The 17,455-nt window shown below is 38.8% G+C and overlaps 1 protein-coding gene across 1 annotated transcript in view; it reads right to left on the reverse strand.

The window, feature by feature from the left end:
• The window catches only part of apaf1 (apoptotic peptidase activating factor 1), a 57,008-nt gene that overhangs the window by 9,098 nt on the left and 30,455 nt on the right, over positions 1 to 17,455 (reverse strand). Inside the window, exons 23-26 of the mRNA XM_028450685.1 lie at positions 16,927 to 17,048; positions 16,728 to 16,853; positions 14,583 to 14,708; positions 11,628 to 11,774 (exon numbers count right to left, since the gene is read on the reverse strand). The gene's annotated coding sequence lies outside the window, so the exon portion shown is untranslated. The remainder of the gene's footprint in view (positions 1 to 11,627; positions 11,775 to 14,582; positions 14,709 to 16,727; positions 16,854 to 16,926; positions 17,049 to 17,455) is intronic.

Raw genomic sequence — 17,455 nt, forward strand, 5'->3', positions numbered from 1 at the left:
CCGTAACAAGGAATGGACTGCCCCTATCAGCTGGTCCGATACATATACTCCCGAAGGACCCCCCAGAGAAATCCCAGAGGGACACAGTCGAATGTCTTCTTTAAGTCCACAAAGCACATGTGGACCGGTTGGGCAAGCTCCCGTGGACCCTCAAGGACAGTGCTAAGGGTGTAGACCTGGTCCACAGTTCTGCGACCAGAATGAAAACTGAATTGCTCCTCCTGGATCCATTGTTTGACAATCCGGCAGACCCTCCTCTCCAGTACCCTGAACAGACTTTACTAAGGAGGATGAGGAGTGGTATCCCCGTATAGTTGGAACTCACCCTCAGATCCCCCTTTTTGAAAAGGGGGATCTGCCAATTAATTTGGTCCAAAAAGGAAGGTGTTCTTTGCACCAATGAGAGATGGGGGTGTGTTTTTGTAAAAAAGTGGAAAGAAACAGTATTTAGTGCCTCCTGAATATATTTTTCTATAGTTTTTATAATTTCCGGTTATCTCAAGTTAATAATTTCCATCATCATTATTATGCTTAAAATTTTTTACCTAAAAATAAACATTGTAGAATCCCATAATTTGAATGCCTTTATTTGTTAATTTCTCTCTCTCTTTCAAATACCCGCTGTAGTGCCATTGCGTACCCCTAGGGGTACATGTACCCCCATTTGAGAAACACTGGTATAATCAAGTGCAATTAACAGGTGAAGTGACACGTGCCAAAGTTTTTCATAACAAAAATGCCCAGAACAAAGATTAAGATAAATCAATTTTATTTTCAAATTTTCTCCGGTCCTTGGACTGGTACCAGTCTGCAGGCCAGTGATTGGACCCCATGTTACTAGGGTACCAGTGACTGAGCCACACACACATTTCATCTTATCCATGAGGGATCTTTCTTTGCTCTGCTGCGTTTTGTCGTGCTGTGATTGGCTCACACAAAGACATCTCGATTTCAGCCGCAGAGACAATTAACCCTGGTTTAATGAGCAGCGCGGGGAGGAAAGGAAGCGCCTCCCAGAGACCCATAAATATTTCACCAGCCTGGTTTACACCCAGAGCCTGACAACAAGAGCACAGAAAGCAGGCCGCGCTCATCTCGTCTCCGTCTCACTTCACATTCAAAAGCGTGGATGTTAACCACACACGGATCAGCTAAAGCACGTTACAATGCTTTTCTATGATCTCTCAAATGGGAGCACAAATCAAATGAACACAACAATGGCTGTAGAAAAAAAAAATAAAACAATAGATGCACTTTGTGAAGCTGTTTTGCATTTGTTGGTATTTTTAGAGACAGGTCGGAGCAGAGCTGTGGGATGATTATTTCTGGAACAGCGAGACGGAAAAAATGATGGAATCTAAAGCACGTTTGCCTGTGAACTATAACTAAATGAGTAATAATGCAGAATGAATTTTAGATCGGTTTAAGTCGGAAAATATTATGTTCAACCATTCAGTTTCCACAAAATTGTTAATGACCTTGAATTTCAGAAGTTTCAAACTTCACAAACAATGAAAAATTACTATAAATTAATTATTAAATTCAATAATCTACAAACCAAGAAGCATTTACAGGAGCTTGTCTTTTAAAATACATCCAAGTCAATTTTAAAGGGCAACAACGGTGATCAACAAGATCCCACCTAAAATTTTGAGATCTGAGTTTTAACCCTAGAATTATTAAAATGCTGGCCCTAGTAAAGGTTAATCAACAATTTTATTATTATGAGTAGGGTGTGACGATACACTCACGAGACGAGACAAGACAAGACACGATATTGGGTTCACGAGAACGAGACAAGACGAGACTTTCAGAAAACTACAATGACTGGACCAACAGACTTTTATTTAACCGAGTTGCACATGTATTTTGAAATGTTTTATTGTAACTCTTTACATGCATGATGTAGGAATGAGCTTTTGACAAACTTCTCTTCCCCAAATTGAAACTAAACTAAAATGTATAAAAGTAAATATAAAATCAATAAAATCATAATTTCTTTCTTTTTTTCAAGTGCAAACAATATTATGTGCCTGACCAAGTATGTCATTAAAAACACGCTGCAACTACACGTCATGTTTTTTAACTGTTAATAAACTTTTCCTCCTCCTCCTCCTCCTCCAGCTTTTAAGGTGCATTACTGCCCCCACAGGTCACAAATAGAAGTTTGAATTGCTCGCAAAAAACATAAAAAAATCTCACACCGTTAATTAGTTAGGGGTGTGAGTTATTTTCTAGATATTTACCTGCAGAGAAATATCAGTGACTACTAATAAAGACTATTCTTTCTATAAATGGGCTGATATAGTCGATACATTTACCCTCACAAACATTTGTAAGAATTTGTGGGGTCCGGAGATGAACAATTCATCATGTGCACAGTTAAAGCTTTCAGTTAAATTCCAGATCAAGAGTGTTTTTTTTTTTTCTTTTTATTCCAGTTATTTAAACTGTCATTACTAATATACAACGTTATTTTACTAACTACTGATGCTGTTTTAAAGGTATAGAGGATAATTTTCCCAAAGTTTAGAAAAAAAATGCCCTCTGCACGCGCGCAACACTCTACCTGCTTCCAAGAGGGAACGCCTACGTGTGCGAGATAGCGTGCACGAGCCCAGTTTTCCTCGTGCACAGCTGTTTACAAGTTGGAGTCGGCATCGCTCATACAAGCTGCTGGTTCAGCTTACCGTGCACTTTTCTCACTATGTCAGACTCGCCACCGGTAAGTGAAAATCCATTTTCAAAGGACCCGATGCACACCGGGCACGAGCACGTACGCAAAAATAAATCAATCAAATATACTCACAAACAAATGTAAAAAGTTCAAATTACTGCTTGAAAATGTTTGACCTCCAGTATAAAGTCTTGATTTATTGACATTGGTGGAAAGGTTTTGTGCATTGCATCGTGGGATATGGAGTCCTATAGACAGATGCATAGAAGTGTTTTTAATTCATTGTTACTGTGATTTCTTGTGTTTCTTAGCTAGAAAAGGATGTGTTCCCAGTATTCCTTGTGATATCACCTCACTCTACGAGACATTTCATTTCTACAAGATTCGGATATTTCTGTGTAAACCCCAAAATAAACATCTTCCATTGCTTTGCTGCAACTTTCAGTGTGTGCACTGTAAACATCAGAAATATGTTGGGATGTCACTTTGGCAGCGCTTTTTGGGGGTAGGATAGGATTAATTTCTTGAAGAATGTCATGATGACATGATTTGGTTTTAATTTTAAACTGGCAGGAAGTCTTTGTCTCTGTTTTTGTGTTCTATTTACACAGTGGCACTTTTCACCTTTATTATTTTATTAGTTATAGTTTCATTTATATTTATATTCCTATTTAATTGAAAAACATTATATCCAGAGTATATGTAAGCATGCAAGTTAGACAAATAAAGCATGTTTTTGTTTGCTTTTTGTCATCACATATCGTCTTGTCTCTTGAACTTTGTATATCGTCTTTGTCCGTTAAAAAAATCATCTCCAGCAGCTTTAAATAAAGGTTAAATCTATAAAAATATTCCCCTCCATCCATCTGAGAGGTGACGGCCATGACTCTGTACAGACTGTTTGATATGCAATCGTTTTTTTAACCTGAATATATTCTCCATCAATCAACAAACTCTCAAGAGGGAATCAGTGCGACCTTCACTTCCTGATCTTTCGTGCTTCAGGTGAGTGATTCCTGGCTGCAACAGTCCAGGAAACATTAGGACGTGCCTGATCGTGATGGCTCGTGCTGAGAAAGCAGCAGGATGAGTGAAATAAAGCCCTTAGTGTTATAAACGGGCATTGGTATACGGATGTAACTCTGCAAGTAGACAAAGAACATTTAACCAGAAAGGAAAACATCAGGAAAAGTGTGAAAACGAAACAGCACAGGAGGAAGACAGGGAACCTAGGGATAAAAAAACAGGTGATGAAGGAGAGAGGAGTGTAAGGAGGTGAGATAAGGTGAAGACTTGTTTCTCCTTTTCTCGTCCAACACATGCTCTCCTGATAAGTAATTGTCTGACACCAGAGGTGGAAGGAAAACCTCTTTAATCTCTTGCAGCCCCATCCATCTGGCCTTTCATTGTTTGGGGCTTTTGAGTTCAAGTGTGTGCGTGCAAAGGAAACACAAACCTAGATAAGCTGATAACCTAAATCAGCTGTGTGTCACTGGTGTTGTGTTGCAGTTAAGAGTTGCCGTGTAAGACAACAGCACCTCATATACCTCTGGGACGCTGGTGGTTGTGAGTCGAGCAGAAACAAAATGAAACACCATCAGTTCAGACAATAGGAATGTTCACACATGAATGTTTGCTTCATCTGAGGCTCAAAAACAGAGATGGGAAACTTACAGTATATCAGAGTGGGGGCCACAACAATGTAAAGGCCTAATCTGAGGGCCACATGATCAACATTCATGTCAGTATGAAGAATAACTTTTAACTTTGTTTATCATCTTTTTGCAGTGACGTCCAGTCAGGGTAGGCAGGGTAGGCAGTGCCTAGTCAAGGGTGAATTGATATTTTAATTATTTGTTTTAATTATAATATAATTATAATTTATTTATCAATTTTTCGATAGCCTACAGTACCTATAAATTTGAAAATGTCAGCATTTTGTGCTCTTCTTAGCCCAAATGACTAAATATCGCTATTTCTTGGTACGGCAGAGGCAAGTCTCACTCCGCTGTAAGGCAGGTGGAGGCCACACCCCTTCCCAAAAGCACATTGCTGCTCTGCCTCCGGCCCTCATAGCCTGTGTTTTTATGTGTTTGCACATGCGCAGTCAGTTCCCCAAGATGAAAACCATTTACGTAAAAAGGCAGCTCTCTACGCTGCCTTTGGACGTAATCGTGCTATGCTAAATGCTATACGTACGTTCACAGTGCATTAGTGAATTGATAAAGCGTGGCGGCTGCTACGTTTGCTAGCTAGTAAATGGTAAATGGACCAGATCTATATAGCGCCTTATAACCACACTGAAGCAGTCCCAAAGCGCTTTACATATCAGCTCATTCACCCATTCACTCTCACATTCACACACCAGTGGGACAGGACTGCCATGCAAGGCACTAGTCGACCATTGGGAGCAACTTAGGGTTCAGTGTCTTGCCCAAGGACACTTCGACACATAGTCAGGTACTGGGATCGAACCCCCAACCTCTCGATCAGAAGACGACCCTCTACCACCTGAGCCAATAAAAAAACTTTGCTGGCCCTTATGGAAGTCATTTTTTGTGTTTTTGGAGTTATTTTGTGTATTTTTGTTTGTTTGGGAATTTACGTTGTCATTTTGTGTGTTTTTTGTCGTGTATTTTGTTATTATTTTGTGCGTTCTTGTTAATAATAATAAGATTTGGGAGTTATTTTCCATAATTTTGTTGTGGATTTGTGTAATCTTTGGACTATTTTGTGTATTACATCATGCATCATATTTCTTCCAACTTCTTGAGTTACAGTTTTTTGGGGGATTTGTTTTGGGGCCGCACGTGGCCAAAATCCTGTAAGCCTGATTAAGATAAGCAAGCATCAAAGATGACTGGGAGGATGAACTGATGTAAAAAGAAGAAAAAGAAAAAAAAAACCAAGAAACTGTTTTGTTCCTCCCCAAAGCTTGATTACATAAAACTAAACCCAGCTGTGAGGACAGTTCAGAAATAGATACGTGTACCAACATGTGGAAAATGAAAACATGTCCAATGTGGATTATCAACATGGAGCAGAATCTCTGCTGATGAGCTGCTTCCTCGGCCTGGCTTTTGACAGCTGGCTTAGAGCAGAAGATTTCACCGACTCATTGAAACAGTGGACCTGCCACTCATGGAATTAGAAAAGGGCCACATTCACAAAGCGTTTTTCCACTTAGTAACAAACGTGAACAAAAATGAGTAAAAAGAAAAGTTTGAAAACAATAAAAAATTATATTATCATAGCGTTATATATTGGAAAAGCATGCAGCATGTTCCATGTGTAAGATCAATGAAGTTTAATTTCTGTGTTGTTGTTACTTATACTTAGTTTTAGTCTTTTGACTAAAATGCAACTTAGTTTTAGCCAAATTTTAAATAATATTAGATTTTTGTCGACTGAATAAGACTTTAGTCAAGACTAAAAGACTTAAGATAACACCAATCATGTTTGATATTGTCTAAAAAAAACTGCAAAAAAGATGGCTCATTAGGTATAAGCTTAGCATTAATCATTTTTCCAAGCTCACGTATATGCTTTTCCTTCATTACATCCACCAAGGAGGTTATGTTTCTGCCAGTGTTTATTTATTTATTATCCGTGAAGTCAAACAAATCAACTCAAAGTTTTCGGCAAATACCTGAAATGGGATAAGGAACAAGTGATTAGATTTTTGGGATGATATGGATCAAGATACTGGTTGTGGATCATTTAAAAAAATAAAATAATCGATCATTCCCTAGTTCAGCTCTTTGAGCTGCTGTCTACATCACCTCCTGCTGGTGACTTTGAGGATTACATGCTCTACTCATAATTAATTCTGTTTTACTTTCTGTTTTGAGTATAAAACAGCACAGCCATGTGGTAGAAATTTCTTCCGAGTGAATGATCGTAGTACCATGATCAGGATCATTGATCCAGATAACTGTCAATACCTGGTAAAAAGGAGATTTGGTGCTTGGCGGAGGTTTGCGCTCTGAGTGTTCTTGTTTTAGTAAAAGTTTTGGTGCCTCAAGGCTTAGAACTTGTGTTTTAGCCTTTATGTTGAGGCAGGATTTTTTTTTAAACAATACTGTGAACGAAAAGGAAAAACTTTGGTCGATGCAGCAGTCTGAGTGTTTTTTTGTGTTATTGCAACAAACACGGTGTGAATTATTCTCTGAATGGTGTGTGTCTACTCAGGATTAGCTGATTTACACCTCTATACCTGTGTACATGTGTGTACGTGTGTGTCGAGGCCAGGTGTGAGAACAGCGTCAGATTTGGCAGGTCCAAGAACAGGAGGGACAACGACTGATGGGAGTCACTGTAGGGTGTAATAACCTCTTTCTGAGGGCAGGACCACATCGCACGCACACACACAGGTGGCTGCCTTCAGCTTTGTTGCGTAGCCAAACACATCAATATAACAAATTCATTGGGTTGTGTTGGAAGAATATAAATGTTGAACATATCTTATTTAACACATAACTGGTAATGAATCACAGTGGGGGGCTGGACAAGCACAGGCTCCCACACAAAGACCTGCTGCTTTTAATTACACCATCCGCACTCACCTGACTGTACAGGGTGAGAACGAGCAATAAAACACACAGCAGGACAGCGCAAGGCTCGGCCAATGACAAAACACCAAATATGACGCAGGAGATGAATCAGAAAAATATGTTTCAGTCAGGAATTAACTGTGTGTGTAGTCACATTCATTACTTTCCTCAATGGGCCTTAAATCACAGCCCTAACCTGGTATAATTAAAGTCATGCAAAACCGTAAAAAAAAACAAAAAAACGTTCTTTTAAGTAGTCGATAAGAACATAATTTATTTAATTTCACATTTAGTTATGCAAGAATTAATTTTATTTATTTTGCACAATTTAAAAAAATAATACATAATATCGCGGAAATGGAGAGATACAGTGGTGCAGGAAGAGTACTGCCTCAAAACTATTTCAGGCATTTTGCTGTGAAAACATTATGCTAACATATAACGCAAACATAACGCTACCGGCCCCTGGTGTTTCTTAAAACATCTCAAAAAGCCGTTTTTTAAGCTTGTGGGTTTAGATTTTTGCAAAACTAATTGTGAAAATACTAAAGTTGGGACAATATATGGTGATTCAAGATATATAAAGATGTATCGTTGAGGGTACGAGTTGTCAAATAAAAGCATGGTTATTTTTCCAACTGCAATTTTTTCCTTTCCAAAAATGTTGTATCGTATTGATATCGAGAGCACATTATGTCTATCGTATCATATCGTGAACTCAGTGTAGCATCCCTACCCTCGGGTTTTGTATGACTTGAAGCCTTGTTTAAAATGTTAACCAGTTTAAACAGAACACCTAGGGACTATCTCAGGTACTGGTGCGGTTTAGGAATCTCACATTAAGAATTTTGCAATCGGAACTAGAACCAAAGTAGACAAATTTAGTCTTTCTTTGCTGCTCGTCTGGACGCATTGCTCTCTTTCAGTCTAGAAAGACTATCCTAGACTAGACTTTACTAGACTGGTGGAGACAGTTCTGATCTCTACAGTGAACAAAGCTGCTTTCTGTGAACATTGGGTAATGGTGTCAATCACTGATAATTCTTTTCAATTGCTACCAGGGCTAATAAAAGAAGGATAAGGTTGGACATTTGTACAACTTTTGTACCAGAACCAGAGTGCCAGAGTACGCAATCCACTGCACCATGAGATCAAGAAACAACACATTTAGAACAGCACAGTCCGTACACAACAACATCCTTTCAAGTCTTCTTTGGTTTGGGTAAAATGTACATCTAAACTCCCCTTCTATTCTCTGACAGTCCTCCCACTCCTCAGCTGAGCCATTATTTCGAGCATCGCTACAGCAAAGCCAAACTTCAATCTCAATGACTCCACTGCTATGATCCAAAAGCACATCTTACACAATCCCACTGATCCTCTATAATGAAAGCCCTCCCTTACAACAGCTGAGGATGAGTACAAACCAAACAGCCTGATGGACATGGAGCTGATTGCCAAAGTCTTTTTCCCCAAGAAAGAAAGAAAGAAAGAAAGAAAGAAAGAAAGAAGAAAGAAAGAAAGAACAAACGGTGGTGAATAATTTATTCAGTCTTTTAGTTCTAGTTTCAGTGTCATTTTAACTATTCAGAAACACACAAACATACAAACAAACAAACAGTCCTAAATATCAAAAGACAAACACGTTTATCCATGAACAAGACGCCCTCGCTGACTGATAGATAAGTTTTATGATTGTGTTTGCTTGATCTCTTTGAACTGCACGATGTGTCACTGCAAATCCACCATGTCACACTAATGACAGAATAGTCTCTACTCGCCATTGGGCCGAGAAGTAGCACGATTATTCAATCAAAGCTCAGGACTCAGGGGGGGGTTCAGCCTTTACGACAGGCACAATAATCCATCACCTCACCTCACATCATCACACTGATCCGTCACGTCGACAGAGAGAGAGAGGCTTAACAGAACTGAATAATGAAGCCATCTCATTAACCCAATAATAATGGTTGTCATTTGTGTTTCTTTTGCCTTCATGTCTGGATTTAGAACTTGATGGATACACAAATGCAGTTCTTCATGGTCTAACGGTTTCTAATGAGAAAAGGCATAATTCTGTGCACTTTTTTCCACAAAAAGACAGAAGCTTTAAGGTGAGCGTACACTGCGATTTCTGACCCATTTTGAGCCGATTATTTACTTGTGTGTCTATTTTGGGGATCGGCCCGAGTCTCAACTAAATCATGTGTCATGCATTGTGTAGTATACATGATGTCACGAGAAGCGATTAACACCTCACGACCAGCGATCAAATGGTCGCAAGAAAATCAAACATGTCTGACATCCTGGTAACTGAGGATATCACACTGTTGAAGCTGTGCCTCAAATTCTCATGCTGCGCATGTGCAAACACCGTAGGATCGCTGTAAAATTCACTTTTTACTGGAACCAGTCTGATACACCGCTTCGTCCGCTCTTCTTACTGTGAACTACAGCAGAGCGATCACAGCGAGTCGGACTCTGAGACGGACGCGATTGCTTCTGAACAAATCCAATGTGGTAATTTGGCAACTTCATACTGTTATGCAACTATTACAAACTGGCTGACTTTTACTGTAGATGGTCGGAGATCAGAACAGCCTGTATACAGGCTGTTCTTTTTAATTAGATGAAACCACAGTGCTTGCCTCATAGATCAATGATTAAAACATAGTTTACTCCAAAAACAAATGGAAAAAGGATGAAAAAGCCACTTGAATGTTTGTTTTCATCTCTACCATAAAAAGTCAGTTTAGTGACATTTTTGCGCATTGGAGCGAAGATTTCGAGGATAAGAAACCCGTCCTGATCCGCTCTGTGTGCGATATCGGCAGATTTGAGGTATTGGTCCCAGAGTAGGGGTGTGCATTGCCGTTTGCAGTTATTTTTCCCCTGAAGTTGCTTCACTCTGATGAAGTTGCCGTCGCTCCAAACTACTGAAATAACCCTGGCTTAAAGAAACGATCTAAGTCAAGGTCAATCTTCTAAATTTACGAATCTCCCAAAGAAGACAAGTCCCCTCTCCCTATTATTAGATAAGCCATCATCAAAATTCATCCGTAAATGATGATTGCTGTATACAATCCTTTATAATTGGCTTCATGCTCATTTAATTAATAACTGCATGCACTTTTCCATTAAAAGAGCAGTAAATCTAATATTTCCCACTCCGTGCCTCACATTATTACTGTCAGTGTTCTCTACCATCTATTGCACATTTTCTCCAAGTGAAATCTGAGAGGAATCAAAAGTCTTCAGATTCATACAACAATACATCATCTGGGAGGAAATGATGGATTGTCTGAGGGAAATCAATTTTGTGCCATCATCAGGTCTCATCAGCAGGAATTAAATCCTGTTAAAAGCGTCCGTTTATGAAAAGGCTGAATGACATCATCCAGCGGAGTCGTGCTGTCCACCCCCACAGGCAGGTAAAAAAAAAATAGAGCTTTATTCCCCTGACACACACACACGCACACACGCACACACACACACACACACACACAGTATCAGGAGTAATCTGAGCTGTAAAGCCTCATTGATCAGAAGTGCTCTCACTCGAGGATTACATCACTGCTCGACAAATGGCCGCCTGCGCCCTGACCCTGTCTGTTGTTAAATAGAGGCAGTGAAATACAGGAGGTCCGCACTCTCCTGCTCATGTTACAAAGACACACTGATGGCTTAGTCTGAGGCATGAAGTGATTTTACATAAATCAGCAGCACAAAATGACACCATAAGCATTTAAAAAGAGAACAAATGACACCAAAAGCATTTAAAATCACACAAAATGACAAGAAAAAGCTCAAAAACATAAAAAAGGACAATAAAAATACACAAAAGTATAACAAAAATACACATAGTGGCAGCAAAACTACACCAAATGGTAAGAAAATACACAACATTGACAATACACAAAAAGAAAAATTTACAAAAACACACAAAAACAAAGACAGAACAATAAAAAAATTCCTTTAAAAACAAAAAGACAACAAAATCAACAACAAAACCCCAAAAAATGAAAAGAAAATACACAGAATGACAACAGAAATTCACAAAATATGGTAACAATAATTAAGAAAAAGACTAAAAACAAACAAAACAACAAAAAAAAGACAAAATCGCTTGTTCTTATTTGTATTAACATTCCGAGTGATCATTATTCTAAATGCTAACATGAATGATGATGATAAGGTGTTGATAATGTAAATCAAACAATCACATTTTTTGTGGCCTTGATGTGATAAAAGTAGCCCTTGTCCAGGATTTATATTGATCAAACAAACAAAAACAGAAGCATAACAAGGACGATACAAACATTACTCCCACAACTTCCAGTCGAGCCCTTCACACCAGCGGCGTTGGCCAAAGCGACCATGGAGGTGTTTGTACATACCTTGATGTAACCACCAGTCGAGACCAGCAGAGAATCATCAGGTGAGAAGTGGAGGTCAGTGACCCAGCCTCCATGGAGGGAGTCCATGCCGTCCTTACCCTCCCGGGAACAGATCTTCAGTAACGCTCCGTCCATCACGTTCCACAGCTGTGACAGAGGAAACGAGAAGACATAGTCGTCAACATCCCTCTCCAGATTGGTTGTCATCATAACTCACAACCTTTTCCTAAATGTTCTAAGTCTAAGAACTTAAAAAAAACAGCACAAAGGCAATAACTCTGAAAAAAATATTTGCGCACTTTTCATTTTCGAACTCCATCAAGGCATTGATACCCTGAAGCCACACACCAAATTTGGTTATCCTAGCTTAAACGGTTTCTGAAAAAAGCTGTCCCCTTTGAAGATACCTCAGAGAAAGAAAAAAACTGGGCAATAACTAAGGAAAAAATAACTGCAAGCTTCTCATTTTTGAACTTCATCGGTATTGATACCAATTACAATTAGTTTAAACAGGCAAATAATGGGCATGACAATGTGGTTAAATTGGCAAAAATAAGCATGAAATATGGTGAAAAAAGGTTAAAAGTGACAATAATGGGTCAACATATGCAACATTTGGTGGGAAAAGTGGTGGAAAGGGTTTATATACATGCAGAAGGCATCTGGCCACCCCCTCCCAGTGTCTGACCCCAAGAGAACCCCTGCTCTAAAATATCTGTACAACATGTAATGATAATGATCAGTTGTTGGCTCTGCCATTCTGGCATTTGTACCCAACGCACACATGATTCATGCGATCATTGATTCTTTATCTGATGCCATTCAGACCCAATGTGTGTAAAACAGTTGTTGCCATGATATCATAGAGAACAGTATCTGTGATTGGTCCTTTCACCTTCAGGTGAGCACGCGCGCACGCACACACGCACACACACTCTACTCTCACTGCTTAAGCAGCACATCATGTCTACCAAAGCCATTATGCAACCGTGCACATGCCATGTTCATTTGACAATGACACATCACACGTACGTACGTCTATATTTAACACTTGGCGGTGCTTTTTGTCCTGGCTGACTCACATTTGTTTCCATGGAAACGGGGTTAGATTTCAGCGTTGTAAAGGCATCGAGGATGTGACGGAACCACCCGCTACTGCAACAGTTCAAAGGCCGAGTTAACCCCTTGTGGACGGAGCGTGTGTGTGTGTGTGTGTGTGTGTGTGTGTTTACACACAGCATGCTCTCCAAAGCCTCAGAGATCCAATTTGGCAGCTGGAGTCCTCTCCTTCACCTCCTACTGTCAGACATCTCCTCCTCTTCCTGCTCTCCTCCTCCTCTCCAAGGAACCATCCTGCCTCTCCTCTTTCATCCCCTCCCCCATCAGCATGGAGTAGCAGTCCCTTAATCTAAATGACTGATGAAGTGTAATTATGATGTGATTTCTATAATCACTTTCATTTTTTGCACGATGCGCAGCAGATTATCTTGTTTATTTATGATTGATGACATGCTTCTCATGCTACAAACATTGGCTCTTTTGGTGTGTGGAAGCAGCAGCATCAGAAAGCACAGGACACAGTAGGAAACAAGGTTGGGGTCAAATACAATTGTAATCGCATAATTGATAATTAAGTAGAATTATGGCGTAATTATAATTGTAATTTTAAAAAAAATGTTGCTGTCGTAATCGTAATTAAATTGTAAGTGAGTTCAGATCAGGGGTGGACTGGTCATCTGGCATACCAGGCATCGTCCCGGTGGGCCGTCGACCCAAACTGGGTCAGTCCGGTCCGCTACGAGTGAGTAGAGGCAGACATGGCAACAGGTGGCCAAAAGTTGTCCAAAAATGGTAAGTGTGGCAAGAAAAGAGTGAAAAGTAACTAAAATGGGCCAAAAGCAGTCAAGGGTGGCCAAAAAATGGGCAAATTTAGAGGAACCAGATGGTATGTAAAGGCAAAGGGTAACTTAAAAGGGCAAAATGTAGCAAACAGTAGTGAAAAAGGGAAAAATGTAGGTGGTATTTATTGTGCAAAAGTTGGATTATTTGGATGAAAAGAGCAAAAAAAATTTAAGAAAGGACAAACATTTGATAGAAGGGGGGGAAAATGTACAAAAAAAGAGGAAAAAAAGGGATATTTATTGGCAAAAGGTCTGAAAAAAGTGTTCTTTGCCCCATTTTGAAAAAGGGCAAAGGAAGTTGTAAAAGGAAAAGGGAAAAAGGTGGATAGAAAGATCTGATAAGTCCAGATAATTGACTTTGTAATTTTAATTGCCATGAAAAGTTAACAATTATTAAAATGTGTTTCATATCAAGCTTTCCCACATTTTACCAATAAAAATTTTAACCAATGGGTATACTGACAAAAAAAATGCTCAGACACCCACACCAAAAATATGAAATGTATATTTTCATTGATTAGGAAGCCCAACAAGCTAACCAATAGATAGGGAAAAAAATTAGATGATAGATATTATTTTATTGTGATTTTACAGCTGATTTAGGACCCGTTATCATTAGAGATGCGAACAGAAAGCTAACACAAGAGGAAGGTTCACTTTTATTAGTTGATTTATATCAGGCTCAGTAAATGTGATTAATTGTAATTGAACTTTAGTGATTGAGAAAGTAATTGTCATTGACTTTGAGGATAAAAAATAATTGTAACTGAAGTGTAATTGGAAAAAACATGGGTAATTGGAAACATAATTGTAACTGAAAAATGTAATTGACGCCAACCCTGGTAGGAAGGTTTTACTCAACTTGATCATCAATCTCTGAGCAAACATTCACTGAAATGCTGAAATAAACCGTCTACTCCTGGAAATACTAAGAAACCTTTGCCATTTCCTCCCCAGTGAAACTCAACTCCACTTCATCAAAAGGATATTGTGTCTACTTTCACAAAATGAAAGTGTGAAGTCATATGAAAAGCTGCCGGCTATGAATACAGACCCGGATCTCTCCGTTGTCGTCGCCGGTTGCCAGGCGTTGGCCATCCCATGAGAAGCGGCAACTTCGGACACAGTCTTGGTGGCCGCTGAGCGTGTGGCTGCACTGCCAGGACCCACATGTCCACAGCTAGAGACACAACAAAAAGAACCAGTGAGGGAGTTGGCTTAGGTTAAAACTAGGGATTTTGGCTTTAGACTAAAGATGTTCAATATTAGCTTTCTGCCAATATCCAACATTATCCAAAACCTCGTTAAAACCAGGACAGTCAGCTTTTCAATAAACACCAAAAAGGGCTTTTATATCCCTCCCTAAAGAGGTCTGGTGGTGCAAAATAAACCAAAAAAATGTATATGTGTCAACCTAAAATGACAAATGCAGACATGATGGGAAAAACAATAAGAAAAATTTAAATACATTTAATTTAATTTAATTTTTGGGGTAAGAGTTTAAATGTAATACAATCAAATAAATATAAATTTTGCTGATTTTTTGGAGCAGAATTAAAAAATAACAAAATAACATAGAAATTAAATTAAATAAAATATTTTTCAATTTTGCTGATTTTTTGAGGCAGAATTTAAAAATAATCAAATAAAAATTAAATAATTATTTTAAAATTTTGCAGGTTTTTGGGGGATGATTTAAAGATTTTTTTTTTAATGATTCCGCAAACATCACCTAACAACATTACTTATTTCTACTTTAGTACTTCACTTTACAGCCTCTCATAATTGGCTAGTAGATAAACTGCAGGAAGTAGATTATTTGACATTGGTTGGAAATTTCTCCAACGCAGGTGCGTCTACAGCTGTAGCTTACCCTCACCATTTTTGAAGTTCATGATTAGACAAGAAAATCTTATTAAATTAAAATACACTATTTAAACCTCAGCATTGACTTAATACAGAGTTTAAAACGAAACAATTAATGCAATTCATAATGTGACTTTTTATTCTAAATAGATTTTAAAGCCAAATATAATAGTTCAGTCTATAAAGTTAAGTTAAATAGTTAAATGTCAATCAAATGCACTACGCACAGAGAAATATGTAAAGTATGACTGCCACACTGAACCTACACTGTCCACAGTCAAACTGGTGAGGGTGTAACTGGCGAAAGCTCAACGCAGACAAACAGTGAGTTTGATTAAAGGACAACACAAACAACAGTCAGATAACTCAGGCTGGTGCCATATTTAGCTTCTCTAACCTCTGTCCACCACATCAAGGAGTAATTTAGAGCATCAGATTCTAATTATAAGCCCAAAACATACGTGCCCGCACTTAAAAACCCTCGGCCTGACATTTGAAAAATCCTCAAAATAATTTACATTGATTTATTGTGACCAAACTAAGCACTTCAGTGAATTTATAGTTGGAAATGGTTCATCCATTACATTTATAATACCGGTAGGAGAATAAAACATTATTAAATATGATTACTCACCTGCATAGAATTTTATTACGTTGTAGTTTCTGTGACAAACACAAAAATAAACATTTTTTGCCACTAATTTAAAGCCCTGAGTGAATGTCACCTTACAGCAAGGTATCAATGGTCCGCCTCCTTTCCTTCTTTAAAACCAGTCCACGACAATGTTTTTTTTTTTTTCAAAATCCTCAAAAACGCTTTTTTCACAAAAAAAATTGTCCAAAATGTTGTTCATTACCTAGAATCCCCATATTAGTACCAATGTGTTGATGCATGAATTGTTGCTGGGTTATGAACTCAATTTACATTTACATAAAATATCGGAGTCCAAAATACAGTTTTTTTGTTTTTTGTTTTTTAAATGCCATTTTTTTCGCCAAAAATTATTAGATCTGAAACATTTCAGCACTAATCTAAAGCCCTGAGTGAATGTCACCTTACTGAAAGGTATCAATGGTCCACTTCCTTTCCCTCTTTAAATCAGTCCACAAATTTTTATTTCAAAATCCTAAAAAACGCTCTTTTTTTCGCCAAAAAATAGACCCGACCGGAATTTGTTTTTCACTACCTGGAATCCCCTCATTAGTACCAATGTTTTGGTGTGAGAATGGTTGGTGGGGTACTGCATTAAAATACCTACACCACTCTACACACAGAAGACAAACAGACAGAAGGACGGAGGGATGACAATACTGATAATGAAACGAGATGAACCTTAGCGGTCTTGTCAGCGGAGGTGGTGGCGAAGAGGCGTCCATCAGTGGAGACGTCACAGGACAGGATGGCTCCACGATGAGCCTCGATGTCCTGGACTTTCTCTGCACTCTCCGTGTTCCACACCTTCAACAGCCCCAGAGGTAAGGATGAGATGATCTGCAGAGGGATTTACCAGCTCTGATGTGTGACATCTTACCTTCACAGTGCCATCGTAGGACCAGGAGAGCAGTGTGGAGTCACTGAGGAGAGAAAATGATCTGACCTGCTCTTTGTGGCCCTGGAGCTTGTTTTACTGTCCCCTGTCTGCCACCTCCACACCTACAGAGCACACAGAGGACAGCGTCTAGAAAACCTATCACATCAGAGCAGAACAACAGTTCACCCTCTAACTACAGTATAGAGTTTTTCAACCTTGGGGCCGTGACCCCATGTGGGGTCGTTTGAGATGTCTAGTAATGATAAGACATAATATCACAGAAATGGAGCTTAAATAATTACCATATTATTCTTTTTCAAACTAAAACACCACACCACAATCTCAAATTACTGCATTCTATACTTTCACTTTCTTCAAATATAAATGTAGTTCAATATTAATGTCGTATCAAAATATCTGAGTTGGCACATTCTCGTCACTTTGTGCAATAAGACTTAGTTATGGCTTAACTAATTATTGTTCCTTTTCAAATTAAAAACACTTCTCACAACCGTGTTCTATATTCTCA

The sequence above is a fragment of the Gouania willdenowi genome, chromosome 6 (assembly GCF_900634775.1).
Source record: "Gouania willdenowi chromosome 6, fGouWil2.1, whole genome shotgun sequence".
Classification (NCBI taxonomy): Eukaryota; Metazoa; Chordata; class Actinopteri; order Blenniiformes; family Gobiesocidae; genus Gouania; species Gouania willdenowi.